Here is a 12,905-nt window from a genome sequence, read left to right on the forward strand (position 1 = left end):
GCTTCCTGGGGCCCCCTCCTGAATGAATGACTTAGACGTGATGACTCCTCCTCTTGTGCTCTGCTGGGGGAGCCCAAATTAAGATACTTCTTCCACCCACTATTTCTAATGACCTACTAACATCTGGGCCCACATGCCTGCCTTCAGTCATAATGGAGAGAGCATTCCGGTTCCTTAGTAAGGTCACACCATCTCCCAGGGACCTGGATGATATCCTCCTGCTTCTTTTATTGAATGCTGATTGGTGTGTGTGTGTGTGATGACACTATCAAAATGGGGGAAAGATCCACCTGGAAGGATTAGAGGAAGTAGTAGCTGTCACTCACACATGGCCAGGAATAGGGTTGGTTCCCACCAGCCAGACTGGAAAGCTACTTACTTCACAAGGCTGCAGGTAGAGTGCTCAAAAGAGTTTTGCCTCAGTCGTGGGGAATCATGAGTCCTGGACGAACTGCCATTTTTGTCCTGCCTAACATATCTTAAAAGAAATACACCAAGAAAATCAAACTGTTTCAAACCCATTTAAATGCATCCTAGAACAAAGCTCAAGAATCTTTATAGAAATAAATATCTAGCATTCAACAAGGTAATAGTCACCATTACTTGCATCGAATAATGATCAGAAATGCAAATAAGCAGGAAAATAAAACCTACAGTGAGAAAGTCAAATAAAACAGACACAGGCTTACCTCAGATAAAAAAACTAACAAGAACATTTAAAAATGTCAGTATCACTACATATATATATTGAAATATTAAATGGAGACATTGAAGATATAAAGATGCAAATGAAACTTTTAGAGGTGAAAATTCTAATATCTGGGATATATGTTGAATAGGATCAACAGCAGATTAGGCATTTCAGAAAAAAGATTATGGTGCTTAATGACAATAATAGAAATTATCCCCAATGAAACACAGAAAGTAAGAAGAAAACATCTTAAAATGAATAAGAGCATCAGTTGACTGTGAGAAAATTTTAAGCAGTCTAATATTTGTGTATTTTGGCACCCTGGAGAAACAGAAGAGACAAAGAGACAGAAGAATACATGAAAATAATGACCAACATTTCCCCAAATTTGATGAAGACTATAAACCCACACACCTTAGAATCTCAGTGAGCTCCAAGGGCAAGAAACGTGAAAGAGTGTACATAGACATTTCATAGTCAAATGCTCAAAACCAATGATGAAAATGAAACCTTAAAGCACTAGTGTGAGGAAAAAGACAAGAAGGAACCAGAATAAGGATAATAACAGATTTCTCTTAAGAAACAATTCAAACAAAAAGAGAATGATGCTTGAAAGTACAGAAGGAAAATACCTGTCAACCTAAAACTCTGTAACCACTGAATACAAGCTTCAGTGATGGTTTTTCACGATGCACTGTGATTTTGCGGGATTTTGTCCTTGAGGGAGGCCAGGTAAGCACACAGGGGAACAAAGAAGAGATAGATCAAATAGCAAGACAATGGATTTAACCCTAACCATATAAAAAATCTGGGCTTCCCAGATGTACTAGTGGTAAAGAACCCACTTGCCAGCACAGGAGACACAAGTGATGCAGGTTCAATCCTGGGGTCAGAAGGATCCCCTGGAGAAAGGAATGACAGCCCACTCCAGTATTCTTGCCTGGAGAATCCCGTGGACAGAGGAGCCTGGCGGGCTACAGTCCATGGGGTCACTAAGAGTTGGACATGACTGAGCGACTTCACTTTCACTTTTCACTTTCATGCATTGGAGAAGGAAATGGCAACCCACTCCAGTGTTCTTGCCTGGAGAATCCCAGGGACGGGGGAGACTGGTGGGCTGCTGTCTATGGGGTCTCACAGAGTCGGACATGACTGATGTGACTTAGCAGCAGCAGCAGCATGTAAATAATCACGTTAAATGTAAATTATCTACTCTCAAATAAAAAGCATAAAGCATTAGATTAAATGTAGAAATGAGACTCAACTACATGCTGCCTCCAAGAAACTCACTTGAAAAAAATCATAAATAGTTTAAAAGTAAATGGATTGAGGTACAAGCTACTATGTATAAAATAACACAAAATTATAGAGCAAAAGAATCGGACATGACTGAGCGACTAAACACACACACACATTGTACATAACATGGAATATAGCCAATATCTTGTAATAATTTTAAGTGGATTATAACCTATAAAAATATTGAATCATTGTGTGGTATACCCGAAGCTAATATAATATTGTAACTCAACTATACTTCAACTTTAAAAAGTAAATGGAAGGACTTCCCTGTTGGTCCAGTTGTTAAGAATCCATCTGCCAATGCTTGGGACATGGGTTTGATCCCTAGTCTGAGATGATACCACAAGCCGCAGGACAAGTAAGTCCTGAACCACAACTACTGAGCTCATGTTCTAGAGCCCATGCTCTACAACAAGAGAAGCCACCACAATAAGAAGTCCATACTCTACAACTAGAGTAGTTCCCACTCGCCACACTAGAGAAAGCCCGCCCGTAGCAATGAAGACTCAATACAGCCAATAAATAAATAAATACAATTTTTAAAAAGTTAGTTAGAAAGCAAATGGATTGAAAATATATATACCATACTATCAATAGTACAAAAAGAGTTGGAATGGCTCTATGTGTCAGATAAAGTAGATTTCAGAGCAAAGAATATTATCAGAAATAAAGACTACCATTTCTTAATAAGAAAGGGGTGCCACGTGCATGCTCAGTCATGTCTGGCTCTTTGCAACCCTATGAACTGCAGCCTGCCAGGCTCCTCTGTCCATGGGATTCTCCAGGCAAGAATATTGGAGTGGATTGCCATGCCCTCCTCCAGGGGATCTTCCTGACCCAGGGGTCAAACCTCTGTCTCTCACATCCTCCTGCATTGGCTGGCAGATCCTTTACCAGTGAACTACCAGGAAAGCCCTAAGAAAGATAAACTCATCAAAAGCATGTAATTCTAAAAGCATATGCATGTAATAAAAGAATTTCAAAGTGTAGTAGAGGAAAAAAGCTGCTAGAATTGCAAGGAAAAATAAACCGATTCACAATTACGTTCAGAGGCTTCAACATCTCTTTCTTATTAATTAATAGAAAAGAGATAAAGAAAGTGTTTACACTGAAAAATGGGGGAACCCAAAGCAAAAACATTATGCTAAGTGAAATAAACTAATCACAAAGCACCATATACTGTATTGTTGTTATGTTTAGTCACTCAGTCATATCTGATTGTTTGTGACCCCATGGACTGTAGCCCGCTGGGCTCCTCCGTCCATGGGATTCTCCGGGCAAGAATACTGGACTGGGTTGCCATTTCCTTCTGCACCATATACTGTATAATTCCATTCATATGAAGTATACAGAATAGGCAAATTCATACAGAATGTAGATCCATGGTTGCCTAGGGCTTGGGGTTTTGGGTAATGACTGCTATTGGGTACAGAGTTTTTGTCTTTTTAAAAAATATGATGCAAATGTTCTAAAATTGTTTGTGGAGAAGATTGTCCAACTCTGTGAATAAAAACATTGAATTTTCACTTTAAAAGGGTGAATTTTGTGGCTTGTGAATTATATTTCAATTAAACTGTTATTTTAAAAGTTGTTCTAAATTTTGTAACGAATTCTTGGGTTAAGTGTCAGACAAATGCCTGATGGCTTCTCACTGCTCTTAGGATGACTTCCCAACCCTAACCCTGGTGCAACTGACCCTATCCAGCTCATCTCCTCCTTCTCTTCATTCTTGTGCTCCAGTCACAGTGGGCTTCTCTCTGTTCCTGGACATGGCAAACTGATTCCTATCTCAGGACCTTTGCACTTGCTGTTACTTTGATCTTGAAGTCTTTTCACAGAACCGCTTCCTTCTCATCAACCATGTTTCATCTCAAACGTCATCTTCTCTGAAAGGCCTTCCCACATTGTCCTACCAAAAGCCTACTTCTGGTTCCATGTTATCTTATTTTATCTATTTCATGCAACTTAGTTCCTTAAACTACCTTTTTGTTTATTGACATATGTGTCTACCTGCCCTAGAATGTAATGTAAATTCTTTGAGGAATAGATTTCTTGTCTTGTTCCCTGCTGTATCTGCAGTTTTTAGAACAGTGCCTGGCTCATGGTTGTTAACTGAATAAGAGTTACCCAGGTCAAAGAAAATCACCAGAAATATGCACTGCTGGTAGAAATAATGGCACTAGGGAGTGTGGCATGAAGGGTAGAAGGAATGGATGAAGGTCATGCCCTAAGTGACACCAAAGGGATCAGGTTGACTGCTCTCTGTAGGTTAGCAGGCTCAAGTGCTAGCGCTAGAAAGAAGTTAATGCAGTAGGAATAGATGGTTCTAAACTTTTCTTTAACAATTATTAAAATTAGAAATATACAATATATACAGGAGAGTATATATACATTTTTATTTTTTTATACAGAGTATTTTATACAGAGTATTTTTATACAGTTTAAAGAATAATTATAAATCTTCCCTGGTAGCCCAGATGGTAAAGAATCTGCCTGCAATGCAGGAGACCCAGGTTCAGTACTTGGTTTGGGAAGATCCCTTAGAGAAGGAAATGGCAACCCCCTTCCGTATTCTTAGCTGGAGAATTCCATGGACAGAGGACCCTGGTTCATGGGGTTGCAAAGAGTTGGACATGACTGAGTGACTAAATACAAACATTCATGTAGTTACCACCCGAGTTAAGAAATTGGAACTTGCCAATCACCCTGCACGTCTGTGTGATTCTTGTCACATTCCTCTTCTCAGGACAAAACCACTCTCCTGATTTTTTTTTAAATTTTTATTTATTTATTTAGCTGTGTTGGGTCTTTGATGCTGTGTGTAGGCTTTCTCTTGTTGCAGCGAATGGAGGCTACTCTCTAGTTGAGGTGCACGGGCTTCTCATTGCAGTGGCTTCTCTTGTTGCAGAGCACAGGCTTTAGGTATGTAGGCTTCAGTAGCTATAGCATGCGGCCTTTTTAGCAGTTATGATGCAGGGGCTTAGTTGCCTTATGGTATGTGGGATCCTCCTAGACCAGGGATCAAACCCATGTCCCCTGCCTTGGCAGGTGGATTCTTAACCACTGGACTACCAGGGAAGTTCCACTTTCTTGATTTTTGTTATAGTTATGCCCTTGCTTTTTTAAAAAATATTTTGACATCTACTTGTGTGTGATTAAATAATGTATTTTTCAGTTTTTGAACTTTATATAAATGAAGTTATACCGACTATATCTTCTATGATTTGCTTCTTTTACTCAACACTATGTTTCTAAGCTATTTCTATGATGACAGATTTGTCTGTTCATTATTACTGTTGTATAGGACTCCATTGACTGAACATACCACAATTTATTTTCCAGTCTACCGAAGCGGGGTGGCTTCTAGTTTTTTGCTATGCTAGAAATATTTTTGTATATGTTCACGTTTTCCCAAGCCCAGTATGTGTATACTGTTTTCTCTGGAGAACCCTGATGTTATACTCAGTTTATTTATTCATCTATTGAAGGACATCTTGGTTGTTTCCTATTAGAGCATTTATGAATAAAGCTACCATAAATAAACATTCATGTAAAGGATTTTGTATTTACTTAAATTTTCAATTCACTGAAGTCAATACCCAGGAGTGTGATTGCTGGGTTGTATGGTAAGTCTATATTTAGCTTAAAAGAAACTGCCAAAGTAGCTATACCATTTTGCATTCCCACCAGCTATGAAAGAGAGCTCTTATTACTTCACATACTCATCAGCATTTGGTATTGTCAGGTTCTTGGACTTTAGCCATCCTATTAAGTGTGTAATAGAATGTCATTATTGCTTTCATTTGTATTTCTTTAATGACAAATTATTTTGAGTGTAATCATAGTTTTAACTTTCACTTTTCTGATTATTATTAAGGTTGAGTTTATTTTCATATGTTTATTGGCCATTTGACTTTTCTCTTAATGAAGTATTTGTTCATGATTTTTGGTCATTTTTTTCAACTTGATTTTTATCTTTTTCTCATTATTTCCTAGAACTTCTTTATAAATTCTGGGTGTAATTTCTTTTCTGGTGTAAAGCATTGCACATGTTTTTACTTACTTTATGGCTTGCTTTTCACTCTCTGATGCCTTTTGATGAACAGAAAACCTCTGTATTTGAACTAGAGCACAGGCTCTTGAGCTCTTCGTGTTGCATTGTGCGACCTCTAGAGTACACAAGTTCATTAACTGTGTTATACTGATTTCTCTAGTTTTGCACATGGGTTTAGTTGCCCCTCGATACTTTGAATCTTAGTTCCCCAACCAGGGATTACCAAGGAAGTCCCCGAAAGTAAGTAGGTTTAACTTCTTTTGCCTAAGTCCCGCTCCCCTCCCTGCTGGCCTCTGATCCGGTTCCTCTGTGCTTACCCTCCAACCCTATTCTCCATTCCCAAAGGAAAAGGTCCTACCTGGCATCGCAAGACCCCTCCTTATAGGGTAAGGACGGGCAGAACTGAAAGGGAAAACGTAGAGTCTTGTTAGTGGGTAGGAGTTGTTAGGACAAGCTCTTGAATGCTCATATGTTAATCTTTTTTGTCCTGTCACAGCTTTAAATCATAGGAGTAATCTGCATGGAACAGGGATCACTACACAGAATCTACCGTGCCCAAGGGAATCGTATGAGGGACCCTGCCATTTTCCCCTTTATTTTCTCTGTTGCTGGGCAAGAGGCCAAGTTGATCCACACAGTAAAGTCCTGGGGTTGAGGGGAGGGAAAATGAGAATGAACTGAATAGCATGGTGTTGGAGAAATTTTTCAGGGCATTTGAGGTGACAGGAGCCAAACTAAGAAGAGGATAGAAGTAACAGGACGAGAAAGTGGATTCTCAGAGCATCACATGGAGTGTATTTAGATTCATTTTTCTTTTCAACAGAATCAAGCAAAGAATGAATTGTTCAAAGATGCCACTAAGATGGCAGCCGCTATGAGGAAGGTGGCTGTAGAATATGTCAATGTTACTTTTGAAGGTAAACAGAAGACACATTTGCACAGAATACAATTGGAATCCCAGAACTGAAGGAAGAATTAGAAGTAAAGAAGGAAACAACTTTGAAATTTGGAAGACACTTGTCAGAGCATCATGCTTGCAGATAATATCAAGATGATTTAAAGTTGGTGATGTTTTATTAGCCATTCTCAGTAATGAGCACAAGAAGTGTCAGAAGAAGCAAAGAAAAATTTCCTAGAAGAAACTGATGCCTTGGAATCCAAACTGGGATCAACTCAGTGGGTGTTAGACTCGAAAGTTGAGTTATAATCAAGATTTGACAGCAACATAAGCCTTGAAATGAAGTGAAGTTGCTCAGTCATGTCCGACTCTTTGCGACCCCATGGACTGTAGACTACAAGGCTCCTCTGTCCATGGAATTTTCCAGGCAAGAGTACTGGAGTGGGTTGCCATTTCCTTCTCCAGGGGATCTTCCTGACCCAGGGATCGAACCCAGGTCTCCCACATTGCAGGCAGATGCTTCACTGTCTGAACCACCGGGGAAGCCCACTCTTGGCGACTCTATGGACTGTAGCCCACCAGGCTTCTCTGCCCCTGGGGATTCTCCAAGCAAGTATACTGGAGTGGGTTGCCATGCCCTCCTCCAGGTAATCTTCCTGACCCAGGGATTGAACTTGGGTCTCCTGTGTCTCCTGCATTGCAGGCGAATTCTTTACTACCGAGACACCAGGGAAGCCCAGTTTATTTGCTTATTTTATACATAATAGTTGTACCTCTTAATTCTACACCCTCTGCTTCCCTTTCCCCACTGGTAAACACTAGTTTGCTCTCTATATTAAACTTCAATAATGTCTAAATTGAAATGACTTCTTTAAAAAGAGAAGGATGAATTATTCTGCTGGCTTTAAATGCAATGCTAGTCTGACACTGAACCCTGAGTTCTTTGACTTCAGAAGGACTCCACTGCCTGCTTACTATGGATGTACAAGGCTGTGTTAAGGCTTTAAGGATGAAGAAACGGAGGGTCCGAGGTGGTGGGTGCCTTGCCCCTAGTCACAGAACTGAGAGATGTCAGAGCATGGACACAAATCCAGCGAGGTCCGACTCTCTAGCCTGCGGTCTTTGTCTTGCTGCTCAGATGGCTCCCTTTGATCGGCCGCTGACCCCAGCTCATTCCCGCCCCCTCACACTTCCTGTTCCCCTCCTCCGTCCCCCTCGTCATCCGCAGGGCCAGGCCTTGCCTCGGGGCCCAGCTGAACCTGTACCCTCTCCAGCTCCTGTCATATCAGCCTCTAGAGACATCTCCCCCTGCCTCCTCAGTGAGAAGGAGAGAAAGCGCTTTGAATCCTGACACTCTCCAGACAGCCAGGCCCCAGAGCTTGCAGCCAAGTGGAGCCCCTCCGGGTGCCCCCAGCCCGGGCTCCGGGTGCGCTCCTCGTCACAGCCCAGGAATGTGGGCATCCGAGTATCAGCAGCAGACATGCTGGCTGTCAGCCGAGCCGGGGCCCCTGATAACTGACAGGAGCTGAAAGAACCATTAGAGAGGAAGGCTGGGTCCAAGGGGCACCTTTCAGGGTCGCTGGGCTGGGCAGAACAGCATAAAGCAGCCTGGGCTGGCAGCCTCGGAGAAGCCATTGCCTAACAGGCCTCAGTTTCCCCATCTGTAGAATAGGGATGATATTTCCTTTAAAAAAAAATCATTTTATTTATTTATTTGGTTTTGGCCATGCTGGGTCTTCATGGCTGCTGAGGCTTTTCTCTAGTTGCGGTGAGCAGGGGCTACTCTCTAGTTGTGGTGTGCAGGCTTCTCATTGCTGTGGCTTCTCTTTTTGCTGAGCACAAGATCTAGGGCACATGGGCTTCAATAGTTGTTCTGGGAGGGCTCTAGAGCACAGGCTCAGTAGTTGTGGTGCATGGGCTGTTGCTCCGCAGTCTGTGTGGTTCTCCCAGACCAGGGATCAATCCCCTGTCTCCTGAACTAGCAGGCGGATTCGTTATCACTGAGCCACCACGGAAGCCCCAGAATATGCTTTGACCTGCCTGCCTCACCAGGCAGCTGTAAGGAAATGAGTGTGATTGATTATACCACCCGATTTTATTGCCTACTCCAGCCCATCTCAAAGAACCACAGGGGAAACTGAGGCCCGAAGAGCGCAGGTTACACCTGGATTTGTTAACAGAGCCATGCTCAGCCTCCAGGTCCCTGTTTCCCCAACCAAAGCTCTTCTCCCTATTCTCACACTCGGGTAGAAGGGATAACTTCCTGCACAGGGGACCGGGATGAAGCAGAGCTAGTCCAAGACGAGGCCGGGAGAGCCGGGCTCCAGGCTTAGGCTGTCACTGACTTAATGTGAGAAACTGGGACAGGATTTCTCCTCTCAAGGCCATTCTTTATTATAACGTGGGGGCATCACCATCAAGAGTACTTCTTAGACTTTCGTGTGCTGGTGAATTGCTGGCATTTTGTTAATAGGCAGATTCTGATTCAGCAGGTCTGGGACAGGGCCTCAGAGATGGCATTTCTAACAAACTTCCAGAGTCTGCTGATGTTGCTGGCCCTCGGACCACTTTTCTTTTTCTTCAGCTAAGACAGCAGAAGAAACGATTTACTGAACATGTTACATTCAGCCACAGCTGACAAGAGAACTAGTCCGTAATACTACAAGTCCAGGGCAAAGGACCAAAAGGGACTGCTTTAATACAAGCATGGTGGGTCTCTCAAACGTGGTCGAGGCAATCAGAATGGCCACAGATGCTCCAGATAGATGTTCCATTGAGACAAGTTCTAGATGGTAGGCATGCAGTCGAACAATTTGTACCAGGGTCCCTGGCCTCTGGCTTTCCTTGTTTCTGCTTCTGTGGCTTCCATGATGTACAAGTTTACTTGGACCTCTGCCTCATCTTTCTTCTTTTGCACTTCAGCCTGCACATTCACTTCTTCCTCCAGTTCACTCTCAAGGTATGGAGGTTTCTCCAAAAAACGCCCTTGGACCACTTTTTAAGAACAAGCCACTTTTTAAGAATAAGCCCTTCGTCTGCTGATGGGCATCTGGGTTGCTTCCATGTCCTGGCTATTATAAACAGTGCTGCGATGAACATTGGGGTGCATGTGTCTCTTTCAGATCTGGTTTCCTTGGTGTGTATGCCCAGAAGTGGGATTGCTGGGTCATATGGCAGTTCTATTTCCAGCTTTTTAAGAAATCTCCACACTGTTTTCCATAGTGGCTGTACTAATTTGCATTCCCACCAACAGTGTAAGAGGGATCCCTTTTCTCCACACCCTCTCCAGCATTTATTGCTTGTAGACTTTTGGATAGCAGCCATCCTGACTGGCATGTAATGGTACCTCATTGTGGTTTTGATTTGCATTTCTCTGATAATGAGTGATGTTGAGCATCTTTTCATGTGTTTGTTAGCCATCTGTATGTCTTCCTTGGAGAAATATCTGTTGAGTTCTTTGGCCCATTTTTTGATTGGGTCATTTATTTTTCTGGAGTTGAGCTGGAGGAGTTGCTTGTATATTTTTGAGATTAATCCTTTGTCTGTTGCTTCGTTTGCTATTATTTTCTCCCAATCTGAGGGCTGTCTTTTCACCTTGCTTATAGTTTCCTTTCTTGTGCAAAAGCTTTTAAGTTTCATTAGGTCCCATTTGTTTATTTTTGCTTTTATTTCTGAAATTCTGGGATGTGGGTCATAGAGGATTATGTCGGATGAGGAAGCTGTGGTACATATACACCATGGAATATTACTCAGCCATTAAAAAGAATTCATTTGAATCAGTTCTAATGAGAAGGATGAAACTGGAGCCCATTATACAGAGCAAAGTAAGCCAGAAAGATAAAGACCATTACAGTATACTAACACATATATATGGACTTTAGAAAGATGGTAACGATAACCCTATATGCAAAACAGAAAAAGAGACTCAGATGTATGGAACAGACTTGTGGACTCTGGGAGAAGGCGAGGGTGGGATGTTTCAGGAGAACAGCATTGAAACATGTATATTATCTAGGGTGAAACGGATAACCAGCTCAGGTTGGGCACATGAGACAAGTGCTCGGGCCTGGGGCACTGGGAAGACCCCGAGGGATCGGGTGGAGAGGGAGGTGGGAGGGGGGACTGGGATGGGGAGTACATGTAAATCCATGGCTAATTCATATCAATGTATAACAAAAACTACTGTAATGATGTAAAGTAATTAGCCTCCAACTAATAAAAATTAAAAAAAAAAAAAAAAAAAAGAATAAGCCCTAACTGCTTCCAATCTGGCCTTTGTTAAGTATCTGGGGCTCTGAGATGTCCCCATCCCTTCACCCCAGCAAACCCCCACCCCAGGGCTGTCCAGAGGTTCCTGACACTCCGCCCGGGGACCACTTCCTCTCTTCTCTGAGGCTCTCCCCTCCATCCACTCCTGCTTCACCTTCAGAAGCAAGAAGTCTCAAGTTGTTCCTTCCTCCAGCCGGGACTCGCCTCACGAAGACCCTCCTCCAGCCTTTCATAGGAGCCAGAGCCCCGTCTCTGTTGAGGATGTGAGGAGCTTGTTACACAGCTTCCCAGCTCCACGGTGAAGGCTGGGAAGCCTTAGAGAGCAGACTCCCAGGAGCCCCTCATCCCGAGGCCTGGTTCTTGTCTCTGGAGTGGGGCCACCTGGACTTTCCTGCCCTCAACACCCGCCCGACAGCAGCGACTTCTGCAGTAAGATTTATGTGATGCCACTGGGGTTTTTTTTTTAAAAAGAAGAAAAAACAGGGTGTGTGTTAAGAAGGAAGGAAGAAACACAACATTTATTAAGGTCCTATTGTGTGGCAGGCATATTCACAAACATCTCTTCCTCCCAACCCTTGGCCCTGGAAGGCACTTGCCTGAAGGTCATGGTGAGGATGGAAAAGAAATGAAGCCTGTGAAAGTCCTGAGGGACTTGTCAGCAGTTTGAGGAGTGAAGAGGCCAGCCTGGTTTCAGAGCACAAAGAAAGAGGAGGCTGGGCAGGCAGAGGAGGGGCATCCAGCGCTGGTGGGGCCTGTTGATCACAGATGGAGTGGAACTTCTCTCTGTGAGCAGTGGGAGCTGGTAAGGGTTAGGCAGATTTGGGGCCAGATCAGACTGGGTCTCCAGGAGGCCACTGTGGCCACTGAGTGGAGATGTGTGGAGGGGGCACTGCTACAGGTGGAGCCTCCGGGGAGGTCCTTTCCCGCCCTGGGATCTTGAACTGCTCTGGCTGTGTGGCGCTCCTGTTTTTCTACATCCTAAGTATCTCCGTGGCACGTTCATGTCCACAGCCCGAGTTCCCTGTCAAAATCCCCAGGAGGGGGCAGCACAGACCTCAGTCTCCCCTTTGGGAGACAAGGTCCAAGGACCGCCAAAGGCTTCCCCGAGACCCCCCTGGGATGAGTCACTGGGCAGGAGCTGGAACCCAGGCTCCCACAGGCTATGTTGCTGCCAGGACTCTGGTGCCTGGGAGGGAGAGAGACCGGAAGGCTGGGGCCCAGTCCGGGTCAGCCAGCGTCCATCACCAGGAGCATCACCAGGCTGGCCTGGCTCAAAATAGCTCTCCAGACGCAAGGAAATATTTTATCCTACTCTGTTTTCCCACCAAAGAAAATAAACATTCCCAAATCTCAATGGGGCCAGACTCCGAAGAGGGGGAAAGGGAACGAGAACAGGCCTGGCCGCCCACTGAGAAGTCGGGTTTTGGCCTCTTAGCTCCTTCCTTCAGGGTCAAGACTTTGCTTTGTGACATGAGTGTGGCGACTCCCACGACTTTCCCAGTGGTGACTGGCTTTCTCTTTGTGTCAGACTGCCCTTTCCCAGGGGTCGCTCATCTCAGACATGATGATACGACTGGACGCCTGCAAAGACCATGCTTGAGGGGTATAAGTATGAATTATTTAGGACACGGCTCTACCCTTGAGGGGCTTACAAGTGACTGGGTGGCAGGGCGGGGCTTCCTCTCTCCTTG

General features: G+C 43.9%; 1 pseudogene; it reads left to right on the forward strand.

The window, feature by feature from the left end:
• The first annotated feature begins 6,909 nt into the window (after positions 1-6,909).
• LOC110136832 (prefoldin subunit 4 pseudogene) lies at positions 6,910-7,293 on the forward strand (annotated as a pseudogene).
• The last annotated feature ends 5,612 nt before the right edge of the window (positions 7,294-12,905 follow it).

The sequence above is a fragment of the Odocoileus virginianus genome, chromosome 10, assembly GCF_023699985.2.
Source record: "Odocoileus virginianus isolate 20LAN1187 ecotype Illinois chromosome 10, Ovbor_1.2, whole genome shotgun sequence".
Lineage (NCBI taxonomy): Eukaryota > Metazoa > Chordata > Mammalia > Artiodactyla > Cervidae > Odocoileus > Odocoileus virginianus.